The sequence below is a fragment of the Bos grunniens genome, chromosome 12, assembly GCF_055505025.1.
Source record: "Bos grunniens cultivar Pamir isolate PY7600 chromosome 12, Bosgru_T2T1.0, whole genome shotgun sequence".
NCBI lineage: Eukaryota > Metazoa > Chordata > Mammalia > Artiodactyla > Bovidae > Bos > Bos grunniens.
The window spans coordinates 75,156,434-75,172,461 of NC_141176.1; the positions used below are offsets into that span (position 1 = coordinate 75,156,434).

Here is a 16,028-nt window from a genome sequence, read left to right on the forward strand (position 1 = left end):
TGTGCGGTGCTTCACCCCTTATGTGATGGTTGTGATGGTGAAGCTTTGAATTGATCTCTTCCTGGGCTCTGATTCTGTATTCCTTTGTTCTGATTCTTTGTTTTTGTTTGTTTCATGTGGGTTTGTTTTTGGTTTGCTGTTTTTGTTCTTCTTGCTAAAGAAATATGATTTTTAGGGAGTGTTTTAGAGGCTGGATTATATAAATATGCACAGTAGAAACTCCTGAAAGTTAAAAATAGTATTATCATCAGTTCAGGTCAGTTCAGTACAGTTGCTCAGTTGTGTCCAACTCTTTGCGACCCCAGGGACTGCAGCACGCCAGGCTTTCCCATCCATCACCAATATCCGGAGCTTGCTCAAACTCACGTTCATCAAGTCAGTGATGCCATACAACCATCTTAACCTCTGTCATCCCCTTCTCCTCCTGCCGTCAATCTTTCCCAGCATGAGGGTCTTTTCAAGTGAGTCAGTTCTTTGCATCAGGTGGCCAAAGTATTGGAGTTTCAGCTTCAACATCAGTCCTTCCAATGAATATTCAGGACTGATTTCCTCTAGAATGGGCTGATTTTATCTCCTTGCAGTCTTAGGGACTCTCAAGAGTCTTCTCCAACACCACAGTTCAAAAGCATCAATTCTTCGGCGCTCAGCTTTCTTCACAGTCCAACTTTCACATCCATACATGACCACCGGGAAAACCATAGCCTGACTAGATGGACCTTTGTTGGCAAAGTAATGTCTCTGCTTTTGAATATGCTGTCTAGGTTGGTCATAACTTTTCTTCCAAGGAGCAAGCATCTTTTAATTTCATGGCTGCAATCACATTCTTCAGTGATTTTGGAGCCCAAGGAAACAAAGTCTCTCACTGTTTCCATTGTTTCTCCTATTTGCCATGAAGTGATGTGACCAGATGCCATGATCTTAGTTTTCTGAATGTTGAGTTTTAAGCCAACTTTTTCACTCTCCTCTTTCACTTTCATCAAGAGGCTCTTTATTTCTTCTTCACTTTCTGCCATAAGGGTGGAGTTATCTGCATATCTGAGGTTATTGATATTTCTCCCGGCGATCTTGATTCCAGCTTGTGCTTCATCCTGGCCAGCATTTTGCATGATGTACTGTGCATATAAGTTAAATAATCAGGGTGACAATAAACTGCCTTGATGTGCTTTTTTCCTGATTTAGAACCAGTCTGTTGTTCCAGGTACAGTACTAACTGTTGCTTCTTGACCTGCATACGGATTTCTCAGGAGGCAGATCAGGTGGTCTGGTATTCTCATCTCTGTAAGAATTTTCTACAGTTTGTTGTGGTCCACACAGTCAAAAGCTTTGGCATAGTCACTAAAGCATAAGTAAATATTTTTCTGGAACTCTCTTGCCTTTTCGATGATCCAGCAGATGTTGGCAATTTGATCTCTGGTTCCTCTGCCTTTCCTAAATCCAGCTTGAACATCTGGAAATTCATGGTTCACATACTGTTGAAGCCTGGCTTGGAGAATTTTGAGCATTTCTTTACTAGTGTGTGAGATGAGTGCAATTGTGTTGTAGTTTGAACTTTCTTTGGCATTGCCTTTCTTTGGGATTGGAATGAAAACTGAACTTTTCTAATCCTGTGTACTTGCAATTAAGTTAAATAAGCAGAGTGACAATATACAGCCTTGACATACTCCTTTCCCAATTTGGAACCAGAATTATCATATGATACTGCAATTCTATTTTAGGATATAAACCCCAAATATTGAAAGCAGGGTCATGAGTAGATCTCTATATATGTGTGTTCATAGCAACATTATTCACAATAGCAAAAATATGGAGTCACCTAAGGTCCCATTGACAGATAACTGCAAAAACAAAAAATGGTTGCTGCTGCTGCTGCTAAGTCACTTCAGCCATGTCCGACTCTGTTATATATATATGTGTGTGTTTATATATATATATATAAACACACATACATACATACACACACACACATGTACACAATGGAATATAATTCAGCCTTAGAAAGAAAGCCAATTCTGACACATGCTACAATACAGATGAACCTTGAGGAAACTATGTTAAGTGAAATAAGCCAGTCACAAATGATAATTGCTATATAATTTTATTAATATGAAGTACCCAGGTTAGTCAGTTCATAGAGACAGGAAGAATGGTGGGTACCTAGAGTTGCAGGGAGGGAAGTTGTTTAATGGCTATAGAGTTTCACTTGTGCAAAATGGAAGGAGTCTGTGGCTAGATGGTGGTGATGGCCGTACAATAATGGGAGTGTATTTAATATTACTGAAATGTATACTTAAAAGTCATTAAGATGGTAAATATTATGTCTTGTTGAGTGACTAAGTCATGTCTGACTTTTTGCACCACATGGACTACAACCTACCAGGCTCCTCTGTCCATTGGATTTTCCAATCAAGAATACTGGAGTGCATTGCCATTTCCTTCTCCAGAGCTCCTCAACCCAGTGATCAAACCCACATTTCCTCCATTGCAGACATTGGCAGGCAGATTCTTTACTGCTGAGCCACACTATTTTGCCACAGTTTAAAAACAATTTTTAAAATATATGCCTTTCAGGAAAAATTGGAATAAATTTTCAGCACCTGTAACCCTTATATTTAAAGATTTCCTCTGGCTACCAGATTCATGACTTAGTAGTTTCAGTAGAATGAAGGAGTTTAGATTCCCAAGTTTTGATTGTACCGATCTCTGAAATGAATCAAATGAGACTAATTAGCAGAAATAGTCGACGTGTCTAAGTCCTTTTATATCCTCAGATGAAAGAATCTATAAATGTGCCCTGTGTTATTTTTAATATCTCTTAATTAAAAAAATAGGTTGTATACTTGTGTGTATAAGAGAACTTTATCAATAAAGAAAAACATGGGATGATTCTTGGCCCTGCTGGTAATATTTGGAATCACATCTGAGCGAAGACTAAACATCTCTCGACATCACTAGGTTTTGGTTCTGTTCTATCAGTCTCCACCATACTTTTGCTCATGCTCTGTGTACACACTCTGGAGGAGGAGGAGAACATGATTACAAAGCAGTGCTAAACTTTGTATTCAGGTAAATAATGATCACCAACCATTATAACTACAAAACTTATTATTCCACTTTATATGCCTTTGTCTCCAAGGCACAATGTTGGTTGATAAAAGAGAGAGTAGGGTCTCTCTCTTCTACAGAGACCCTACTGCTGGGAGCCAGCTCAGGAGTTCCCACCCATGACAAAGGTCATGTGGAAAGGCCTGATATGCAAAGGTGAGCCAGGACTCAAGGGGGCCCCTGGATCTGCTTGAGCATCTACCCCCAGAACCAGAATCTGTCTGTTTTGCTATTTTACGACTTTCACCAACTCCTCTGACATTAACGGGGGGCTATCCCCGACCACCTTTCTCTGAAGAAAATCAACTTAGAGCTCTAGTTAATTAGCCTCCTGGGCATAGTAGGAGTGTTTCAATCCAAACCCCTCAGATGGCTCTCTAACTTGCCTGACAGGTTTATCCGGACTCCTACAGCTACGCATACGATTGTTTACAGCCTCCTAACTGTGAGAGGCATGGGAAGCTTAAGATATTCAAATAATATAGAGCCTCTCGGAGAGTTAGAAATTATTAGAATAGAACTGGTGGAGGATTTCATTGTTGAGCCAATGCTTGCTGCCAAGTTTCCACGTCCCCTGTATTGTGTCCTTGGGATTATAATTAATATAGTTGATATATAGAAAAAAATAAGTAGTGGCCTTGGTGTTAGCAAGTTTAGATCCTTAAGGTAATAAATTCTTTCCTTGTTGCAAGCCCACCACACCTTTGCCCTATAGGAATGCAAATTTATCTAACACTTTCGGAGGATGGCACCAAACTTTAAAATGATCACTCAGAAAAAAAAAGTTTTCTGGTTAACTAACCTTTATCAGAACAAAGAGTCATAAAATGTTAATAGGCCTCCTGGCCAGAAGATGATGTAAATCACCTAAAGCATTTGCATACGATAAGTTTACAGAAAAGAAAGGCTGGTCTCAATAAGGATCAAGGACTGCCGACTTTGCATGACTTTATACCCCCTATTATCCTCTATGCACAAATTAAGGTATATAAGCTCCCTTTAAAAATAAAGCCACGGGCCTCGCTCATCAGGCTTGGTCTCCCCGTGTTGTTCTTGCTTCCTTTTCTCTCCTTTTCTTCTCTGTTCTTCCTTCAGGATGACTGATCGGAGCGTGGGGGCTCTCTGAGACCACTTACCTGCCTGGGCTTCTAAGACCCACTCGAGAAGGTACCTAAGGTGGGGCACCTTCAGCTATTCGAGAGGGCGCCTGCGGCCTCCGTGGTCAGAGCAAGTTTGGTGTCACGAACTTTATTGGTTTCCCATGTAAACCAGTCAGATCAAGCTTCTGTCTCTCCCCTTTTGCTACTCTTTCACCAAAGCCATCCTCCTGAAGATATTCCTGGATCCAACCGGGGCTAGACCCTGGTACCCTGCAATGTGAAAGGTCTCAGGAAATCATACAGAAGGCAGCCAGGGATAGAATATTTAAGAATTTAGACCAAATGTTACCATGACCCACATTTTAATTCCTGCTGTGCCTCTTACAACTGTTGAGACTTGATGAAGTCACTCGGTTTCCAAACTTCAGACTCCTTATCCTTAAACTAGATCTAGGAATTACTGCTGCACAGATGTGTTGTGAAGATGTAGCTGGGTGAGAAAATGTTTGTGTTCCATGTCTGGTTCTTGAGAATGCTCAGTCAGTAGTAATTATCTTTATTCTTAAGGATTGGGGCACTGGACTTTCAGAGATTGTTTCTACTTAAATAAAAAGAGTAATACATTCTGAAACAATTTTGCTTTTCAATTTCTATTTATGTTTTTTTGTGTGATTTTATTTATATTTATTGGTTATAAACCAAATTATTTATATAAGTTTAAACAGTAAAGCAAAAAATAAAAACCAGAAAAACACCCCCCACCAACCCAACACACACAATAGGAGTTTTGGGGAAAAGTAAACCAGAAAAATACGTCTAACCTCTTTTCTATGAGGAACAAAAGGAGAGAATATCACTTTTAATTTCATTTTGATTTCATATTCCCTTCCCACCAGCTTCTTTCCTGACTACCACCCTGTACACACTCTTACTTTCCAGTCCCCCACCAAGACCTCTGGCCTTTTTCTCAGCTCTCCCCATATTCTTAACTATTGTCTCCCTGTCCTTAAGGACAGGGCCTGTGTCTCTCATTTCTGTTGTTCCAGTGCTTGTTGCAGACTCTTACAAGCTACACAGGTATTAGTAATATTTTCAAAAGTTTGTGGAATCCCTAACAGGTTTTAGACTTTATCCCTACCATGTCCTAGCTAATCCTCACAATTCTCCTGTTTTCCTTATCTGACAGATTTAAAAACCACAACATGTGAGTTTAGGGCATCCTTGGTGGCTCAGCAGTAAAGAATCTTCTTGCCAGTGCACAGACGTGGGTTTGATCCCTGGGTTGGGAAGATTCCCTGGAGAAGGAAATGGCACCCCACTCTAGTATTCTTGCCTGAGAAATCCCATGGACACAGGAGCCTGACAGCTACAGTCCATGGGGTTGCAAAAGAGTCATACATGACTTAGTGATTAAACAACAACAACTGTGAGCTTAACCCACTGCCCAGGTAAGCAGCAAGCAGTGAAGTCAGGGTTTGAATTCTGTGTGTGTCTGTTTATTTTTTTTTAAGTTGAAGTATGGTTCTTTACAGTGCTTCAAATGTTCAACAAAGTGATTCAATTTTATGTGTGTGTGTGTGTGTGTGTGTGTATGTATGTGTGTGAGCAAGTATATTCTTTTTCATTCTATTTTCCATTATAGGTTATTACAAAATACTGAGTATAGTTACCTGTGCTATACAATAGATCCTTGTTCTTTTTTTTTAATATATATATACAGTAGTGTGTATCTGTTAATCACAAATTCCTGATTTATCCCTTCCTCCTGCTTTGCCCTTTGGTAATCTAGTTTGTTTTCTATGTTGGTGAGATTATTTCTGTTTTATAAATAAGTTCATTTATATAATCTTTTTTAGATTCTACATATAAGTGATATCATACTACATTTGTCTTTCTCTGACCTACTTGGTATGATAATCTCTAGGTCCATCCATGTTACTACAAATTGCATTATTTCATTCTTCTTTATGACTGAGTAATATTCTATGTGTATGTCTTTGTGTGTATATACTGTGTATGTATATATAAATATAGTGTGTATATATATATATAGTGCTATATATATGTATATATATATATATGCATGTGTATATATATATATATATATATATGCATACTACTTGTAAGCACTACTTAACAAGACATGGAAGCAACCTAAATATACATTGACAGATGAACTGATAAAGAGGTGCTTTTATCAGTTGAACAGATAAAGAGATGCTTAATGTCTTATAAGCACTACTTAACAAGACATGGAAGCAACTGATTTATCAGTTCATCTGTCAATGGACAATTAGGTTGCTTCCATGTCTTGTAAGTAGTGCTGCTGTGAACATCGGGGAGCATGTATCTTTTGAATTAGAGTTTTTGTCTTTTCTGGATACGTGGATAGGAGTGGGTTTGCTGGGTCATATGATAACTCTTGTTTTTTTTTTTTGTTTTTTTTTGTTTTTTTAAGAAACTTCCATACTGTTTTCCATAATGTACCAATTTACATTCCCAATTTACCAACAGTGTATAAGGGTCCTCTTTTCTCCATACCTCCTTCACTATTTATTTTTTGTAGGCTTTTTAATGATGGCCATTCTGTCTGATGTGAGGCAATACCTCATTGTAGTTTGGATTTGCATTTATCTAATAATTAGTGATATTGAGCATCTTTTCATGTCCCTCTTGGCCATGTGTATTTCTTATTTGGAGAAATTTCTTCTTAGGCATTCTGTCTATTTTTTGATTGAGTAGTTTGTTTTTTTGATATTGAGATTTATAAGCTATTATATATACAGACATCTGTTGCACTTCTATGCATTATCATCAAGAAAACAGAAAGAGAAATTAAGGGAAATACCCATTTATCATTGCATGAGAAAATGAACAAAAAATCTGAGAATAAACCTATTTAAGGAGGCAAAAGGAAACTGTAAGACACTGATTAAAGAAATTAAAGACAACGTGAACAGATGGAAAGATATACTATGTTCTTAAATTGGAAGTTTCAATATTGTTAAAATGACCATACTAGTCAAGGTACCCTACAAATTGAGTGCAATTCCTATCAAGTTAACAATAATATTTTTCATAAAACAAGAACAAAAAAAATTAAAATTTTTATGGAAACACAGAAAATCTTGAATACTAGAAACAGTCTTTAGAAAGAAGAACAGACCTGGCGGAATCACACGCTGTGACTTCATACCATACTACAAAAGCTACTTTAATGAAAAAGTCACTCAGTCGTGTCCGACTCTTTGCAACCCCATGGACTGTAGCCTACCAGGCTCCTCTGTCCATGGGATTTTCCAGGCAATAGTACTGGAGTGGGTTGCCATTTCCTTCTCCAGTGGATCTTCCTGACCCAGGGATGGAACCCAGGTCTCCCGCATTGTAGACAGACGCTTTACCATCTGAGCCACCAGGGAAGTCCATGGAAAGATATACCATGTTCTTAATTGGAAGTTTCAATATTGTTAAAATGACCACACTAGTCAAGGTACCCTACAAATTGAGTGCAATTCCTATCAAGTTAACAATAATATTTTTCATAAAACAAGAACAAAAAAATTAAAATTTTTATGGAAACACAGAAAACCTTGAATACTAGAAACAGTCTTTAGAAAGAAGAACAGACCTGGAGGAATCACATGCTGTGACTTCATACCATACTACAAAAGCTACTTTAATAAAAACAGTATGATAATGGCACAGAAATCAGACATATAGATTAGTGAAATAACATAGAAAGTTCAGAAATAAACCCCCACACTTATGGTCAATTCATCTAAGACAAAGAAGGTGAGACTATATAATACAATGGATAAATGACAGTCTCTCTAATAAGTGATGCTGGGAAATCTGGACACAACATGTAGAAGAATGAAATTAGAACATTCTATAACACCATATACAAAAATAAACTTAAAATGAATTAAAGACCTAAATGTAAGACCAGGTACTACAAAACTCCTAGAGGAAAATGCAGGCAGAATACTATTTGACATAAATTACAGTGATATTTTCTTGGTTCCATCTCCTACAGTAAAAGAAACAAAAGCAAAAATAGACAAATGAGGCCTAATGAAATTTAAAAGATTTTGCACAGCAAAGGAAACCATAAACAGAACAAAAAAAACAACCTATGGAAAGGCAGAAAATACTTACAAATGATGTGACCAACAAGGAATCAATTTACAAAATATATAAGCATTGTTCAAATTTGAGGAGATTCCCAACTCCAGAACCTGAGTAGCTAACTGTTCTATTAGTGACTTCAACATGCTGTTGACTGTAATCCACAGTAAAACTGCTTCGTATTATGATTTCATGCTTGTGCAAACGTCTCTCTCTCACACACACATACACACACATACAGACACACACACGAGAAACAAAAATTTTATGAAACAATGTTATTCTTGCACTGTGCTCCAATATTTTCTATTATATATGTTATATTTTAGTTCATACAAAAGACAAAATGATGGTCACAAGCCCAAAATTGATATCATGATCCACTGACTGCACCTGCAGTTTCCAAACATGGCTCCTCATTGTCATCCCGTTGGACTGGGCTTCACTGGTCTATGTTAGCATCACTTTAGGAGCTTCATTGATGTTTCAGGTTCTCACAGTAGAGCCTATTTTCCGGTAATGGAATAAGGGCTCAGGGAGATTTGTAACATACTCTGAACCAAATAGCTAATAAACGGTAACATGTATACCTGTGGCGGATTCGTTTTGATGTTTGGTAAAACTAATACAGTGTTTGAGGTTTAAAAATAAAATAAAATTAAAAAAAAAAGAATTGTCTTTTTAAAAAAATATGTTTGTTGAATGATATTCTCATCAGATATTTTCCCATTTTTTCCTACCAACCCACTAAAAAGGATTCCCCTAACCATAACAAACATGAATATGTATAAAGCAAAACTGGAAGATACTACTTCTAATGTTATGTCTGTTATTTGGACAGTATCTGTTTAGAAACAGATTTATTCACTTATACACCATGGACTAATAAGTGTCAGGGAAAGATACTCAAAATCTCACTCCTCCCCAGCCAAGAGCCCTTTCTCTTTACAATGTCTAGCTGGCTGTGGAAGTGGAGAAAATCTGTTGGTTTGGTTAATTAAGCTACTTGTTTAAGTACCAATAGGAAGCAATGATGCCTGTGTCTCAATATCCTGATTTAGGGAACCTGGGAAGCTGAGAGCAGACTCTGTAGAGGGGGAGCTGTTTCTGTGAGTTGCCCCACTTAGGTGATCCAGGCCTGCATCATCCTACTTGGTTCCCCGCTCCCTGTGATCCTGGGAGTAGCAGTGAGCTTCCAGTGTCATCTCTCTCTCCCCCAGGCTCACCCCCATCACTGTTGACTCCACCATGAGCAGGTCAGAAGTGAGGGAGGTGTGACATCATCAAGGACCTGCATAGGAACCAGAGGCAGGGTAGTGGTGACATAGACCATCAGTCCTGGAGTCTGGTAGGGAACTTTCAGAGACAAATACTGTATTCTTAAGAAAGTACTCCTCACTTTGTGTTCACAGTTTCAGGAAAAGCAAAAATGAAACTTTTTCCTAAATAATTTTCTTAAACATAACAGGTAGATGAAGTGTATGTATCCTTTGTGCTCACAACCTGAAGTATTTAGGTAAGTATGCTCCCCATAAAGAATATCAAGGGGAGATTATATTCTGGAGTAGCTGCTTATCTGAAAGGATGTGGAAAATGGATTTCAGACCCTCTTCAGATGATTCTCTGCACCAAGAGCCCCTTATGCTGTTGGCACAAAGGAAATATTTGCAGTTTAAGAGGGATTCCATACACATTCAGTATTTATGTTTGCACTGCAAGTGTTGGCACAGATCAGCAGCCATCATCTTTATCCTGATTAATCAGATTCATTTTTATATTTAATAGTTTTTTTAAAAATCAAAGCAAAAACTTGGTAGTTTTTAAATAGCCCTCTCTGCTCTTTCTTATTTCCATTCTGTGAGTTTTCTGCAGTAGGTCGAAGGTGAAGGTAGAGCTGTCTCTATGACTTCTCTGTGATTACCTGGCTTTATTTCCATTGTTTCTTGTTGAGAAAAAGAGAAAAAGAAAAAGAAAATAGGTGGATGTACTATACATTTCTTTACTGTTGTTAAGATATACACTGGAATCTAGCCTAATGCAGTTGGCCCTTTGTTCCTGACACTGAAGACTCCATTAAATCCCATGGAATTGCTTCCTGGAGCCCCTGAAGGAGGACTTTAGGGACTTAAATTCTTTTTCATTTCTTGGAAAAGAATGTTTTTGTCTGAATATGGGTGATGATTATAGCTGCGTCCCTCATAGCTCAGTTGGTAGAGAATCCACCTGCAATGGAGGAGACCCCGGTTTGATTCCTGGGTCAGGAAGATCCACTGGAGAAGGGATAGGCTACCCAATCCAGGATTCTTGGGCTTCCCTATGGCTTAGCTGGTAAAGAATCCACCTGCACTGTGGGAGACATGAGTTAGATCCCTGGGTTGGGAAGATCCCCTGGAGAAGGGAAAGGGTACCCACTCCAGTATTCTGGCCTAAAGAATTCCATGGACTGTATAGTCCACGGGGTCGCAAAGAGTCGGACATGACTGAGTGACCTTCACTCACTTTATGGGTGATGATCAGTTCATTCAGAGGGTTTAGGATTAAAAAAGAAGAAAAAGAAAACAAGATTAAAGCAACTTCATGTGATTCCCACATTCTTGAAAGAGAGACACTCATTTCAGTTCAGTTCATTCGCTCAGTCGTGTCTGACTCTTTGCGACCCCATGAGTCACAGCAGGCCAGGCCTCCCTGTCCATCACCAACTCCTGGAGTACACCCAGACTCACGTCCATCGAGTCAATGATACCATCCAGCCATCTCATCCTCTGTCGTCCCCTTCTCCTCCTGCCCCCAATCCCTCCCAGCATCAGAGTCTTTTCCAATGAGTCAACACTTCACATGAGGTCACCAAAGTACTGGAGTTTCAGCTTTAGAATCATTCCTGCCAAAGGAATCCCAGGGCTGATCTCCTTCAGAATGGACTGGTTGGATCTCCTTGCAGTCCAAGGGACTCTCAAGAGTCTTCTCCAACACCACAGTTCAAAAGCATCAATTCTTTGGCACTCAGCCTTCTTCACAGTCTAACTCTCACATCCATACATGACCACAGGAAAAACCATAGCCTTGACTAGACAAGAAATAGAGGAAACAACAGAATGGGAAAGACTAGGGATCTCTTCAAGAAAATCAGAGATACAAAAGGAACATTTCATGAAAAGATGAGCTCAATAAAGGACAGAAATGGTGTGGACCTAACAGAAGCAGAAGATATTAAGAAGAGATGGCAAGAATACACAGAAGAACTGTACAAAAAAGATCTTCATGACCAAGATAATCACAATGATGTGATCACTGACCTAGAGCCAGACATCCTGGAATGTGAAGTCAAGTGGGCCTTAGAAAGCATCACTACGAACAAAGCTAGTGGAGGTGATGGAATTCCAGTTGAACTATTCCAAATCCTGAAACATGATGCTGTGAAAGTGCTGCACTCAATATGCCAGCAAATTTGGAAAACTCAGCAGTGGCCACAGGACTGGAAAAGGTCAGTTTTCATTCCAATCCCAAAGAAAGGCAATTCGAAAGAATGCTCAAACTACCACACAATTGCACTCATCTCACACGCTAGTAAAGTAATGCTCAAAATTCTCCAAGCTAGGCTTCAACAATATGTGAACCATGAACTTCCAGATGTTCAAGCTGGTTTTAGAAAAGGCAGAGGAACCAGAGATCAAATGCCAACATCCGCTGGATCATAGAAAAAGCAAGAGAGTTCCAGAAAAACATCTATTTCTGCTTTATTGAGTATACCAAAGCCTTTGACTGTGTGAATCACAATAAACTGTGGGAAATTCTGAAAGAGATGGGAATACCAGACCACCTGATCTGCCTCTTGAGAAATTTGTATGCAGGTCAGGAAGCAACAATTAGAACTGGACATGGAACAACAGACTGGTTTCAAATAGGAAAAGGAATTCGTCAAGGCTGTATATTGTCACCCTGTTTATTTAACTTATATGCAGAGTACATCATGACAAACGCTGGACTGGAAGAAATACAAACTGGAATCAAGATTGCCAGGAGAAATATCAATAACCTCAGATATGCAGATGACACCACCCTTATGGCAGAATGTGAAGAGGAACTCAAAAGCCTCTTGATGAAAGTGAAAGTGGAGAGTGAAAAAGTTGGCTTAAAGCTCAACATTCAGAAAACAAAGATCATGGCATCCGGTCCCACCACTTCATGGGAAATAGATGGGGAAACAGTGCAAACACTGTCAGACTTTATTTTTCTGGGCTCCAAAATCACTGCAGATGGTGACTGCAGTCATGAAATTAAAAGACACTTACTCCTTGGATGGAAAGTTGTGACCAACCTAGATAGCATATTCAAAAGCAGAGACATTACTTTGCCAACAAAGGTTTGTCTAGTCAAGGCTATGGTTTTTCCTGTGGTCATGTATGGATGTGAGAGTTGGACTGTGAAGAAGGCTGAGTGCCAAAGAATTGATGCTTTTGAACTGTGGTGTTGGAGAAGACTCTTGAGAGTCCCTTGGACTGCAAGGAGATCCAACCAGTCCATTCTGAAGGAGATCAGCCCTGAGATTTCTTTGGAAAGAATGATGCTAAAGCTGAAACTCCAGTACTTTGGTGACCTCATGTGAAGTGTTGACTCATTGGAAAAGACTCTGATGCTGGGAGGGATTGGGGGCAGGAGGAGAAGGGGATGACAGAAGATGAGATGGCTGGATGGCATCGCTGACTCGATGGACGTGAGTCTGGATGAACTCCGGGAGTTGGTGATGGACAGGGAGGCCTGGCGTGCTGGGATTCATGGGGTCACAAAGAGTCGGACATGACTGAGCAACTGATCTGATCTAACCTAACTAGATAAACCTTTGTTGGCAAAGTAATATCTCTGCTTTTGAATATGCTATCTAGTTGGTCATAACTTTCCTTCCAAGGAGTAAGCGTCTTTTAATTTCATGGCTGCAGTCACCATCTGCAGTGATTTTGGAGCCCCAAAAAATAAAGTCTGACACTGTTTCCACTGTTTCCCCATCTATTTCCCATGAAGGGATGGGAGCAGATGCCATGATCTTCATTTTCTGAATGTTGAGCTTTAAGCCAACTTTTTCACTCTACCCCTTAAATAAGGTGCTCAGATTAGAAATGAAAATGTAGCCTTTCTACTCAGATTAAAAATGAAAACATAGCCTTTATACATTTTACAAAGGAAGCCGCAGTGGTAGATACACTTGAAAATATACTTCAGTGGAATGCAGTTTCCTGATTTGGGACTGACATGATCAGGGTACAGTGCTGTGCTTCATCTGCTTTGTTTGTAACCACTTGTATGTTTTTTGCCTTCATCCCAGGTCTTTTTAAGCCTCTGAAGGCTAGTGGTTAGGTTTCTTTGTAAGATAATGAGAGGTTCGTCTTCTAGCACCCTCTACAAAGGGTCTAGTATGATCGCTGTACTACATTAAATGTTCTGATTCAGAGTGGCCATTTTTGGGTCACACACTGTCTTTCCACTCATATGGTTCACTAGACCCAGGGTAGATAAGGTGCCACTGGGGAAGCTAGAAGAAGATTTGAGGAGCTGTGGGGACTACAGAAAGTTTTGTTCTCTCTGGGCAGCAGCAGCCAGGAGTCTTCAAAGTCTACTGATATACTAAAACAGACGAAAGTGGCCCATCACCAAGTGGGTGCTCAGGCCCAGTACTACCAATGTCAGTAGTATGTTTTTTTTACAGAGCACAAGGTAAGAGGTGGGGAGAGAGTGGGGCAGGAGAGCCTGAGTGACACCGTGTTGTCAGTTAATTTCTCTACGCACATCCAAATGAACTTGTATTATATTAGTAACAAAGGAAACAATTACTACGGAATATAGCACAAATGATAAATTTAAATAGTGTAAACTTTAAACCATGATGAAAAACAGTTTTGAATCTAATGCTCCACTTAAAATATTACATTGAATAAGTGTCTGTTTTCCTGACTCTGTGGTGCCAGTTGTGCAAGAGTGTGCTCAAGTCGTGTCCAACTCTTTGTGACCCCATGGACTGTACCCCCATCAGGCTCCTCTGTCTATGGGATTCTCCAGGCAAAAGTACTGGATAGGTGTTCCCTTTTCCAGGGGATTTTCCTGACTCAAAGTTCCAATCCACATCTCCTACATTGTGGATTCTTTACCTGTTGAGCTGCTTACTCTTATTATATGAGGTTTAATTGTGTACCTTCAGAAAAAATGCAAGAGACAATAAATAGTGTATATTTACATGTAGGTTGTGTGTCCTACCATAAATCTCTACACTGTTCTGCCTGCACTTATTTATAAGATTAATTTCTTAACTTTATTGCTTAGAGGTGGGTAATTTAATATCTATCAGAAATGATCATTCATTTGACCCTTATTTGCCCTTGCGGTATATGTTTACTGTGGGCACATTTATTACCTTTTGAAGATAATGGTTTCTTATTTGGCAAATGTTGGAAGTAGAATGAGTAGAAACTGAAATGAACACTATGCATAAAACACTGACATATTAAAACAGACTGATCAAAAATTGCCTGCCAGCTTTAAAGAAAAATATAACTTCAATCAGTTAAACTTTTAATTAGTCATTCTTTTTATTCAGCAAGTTTCGATTAAAACTTTACTGATTTTGAAATGTCTTAGCAAAGAGAAATAGTCGTATTTACTAAACTGTATCTTCCATTTAATACTGCAAAATAAACGTTCATAATTCTCAATATATCCTTTTAGATTGATGGTATAGACTTGAGTGGGGACCCTTATTACAATGGGAAATGCTTAATTTCTGTTTTTTGTATGACATTCAGCAGTGGTTTGGTGATAATTAGCAGAACCTCCTTAAGGCCTACGTAGTGTCTGAGGGCTCTGATAAAAGCTCAGTCTGAAGCAGCTGCAGGCACTGGTCAGGGGCTCAGAAGTGAGGGACTCCTCTTTCTGCAAAGAATCCTGCTTTAGTCCCCTAGTCTTTAAAGAACTTCATCCCCTTCAAAGAGTGTTCCCAAGAGAAGAAGGTGAGGGAGGTGACAATAAAAAGAGGCTCTAATTATGTAATTGGTGACTGAATTTTAAATGAGGACACTGTGCCTGTTCTCCTGAATCACCAAAACTGCCCTTCACAAATGTGCTAATACTGTGACACTTTTCATTGTTTAAGGAAGGAAGAAAGGTCTTTAAAAAATAAGCTGAGGTGGGAGGGGGGTTCAGGATGGGGAACATGTGTATACCCATGGCAGATGCATGTTGATGTATGGCAAAACCAATACAATATTGTAAAGTAAAAAAAAATAAAATATATAAAAATAAAAATGATAAATAATAAGAACTTAAAAAAATAATAAGCTGATTTTTTTCATAGACTATCTTAGATAGCACTTTAATAGACTATATTTTGAAAACCAGGTTGATGCTTCATACCTTAGACGTCTTAACAGGATGTGAATTTGCTTTATGAGAGGAACCTGAGAGAAAAAGTGTTCAGGTCGTGTAAGCCAGGGTGAGCAAAGCATTCTTGTCATCATTGTAAGCAGAGAGACCACATCTCACTTTTCCCAATTGAGCTCAAAGCTGGTTGCTTAAGCTGGCCTTTTTCAAGCCCTTTATCTCCTCAAACACAAATGCTTGAAACGTCTCTTGTTTTGGGCCCCAGAGTAAAATCCTGCCATAGTTTAGATCCTTGGAGGGAAGGTGGAGGAGAGTCAGAGGAAAGGGGGGAATATC

General features: G+C 39.1%; 1 protein-coding gene across 6 annotated transcripts in view; it reads left to right on the top strand.

Moving 5' to 3' along the window:
* LOC147361913 (ATP-binding cassette sub-family C member 4-like) overlaps window positions 1-16,028 on the top strand; it is a 195,388-nt gene that overhangs the window by 149,647 nt on the left and 29,713 nt on the right. The gene's annotated exons all lie outside the window — the stretch shown is intronic.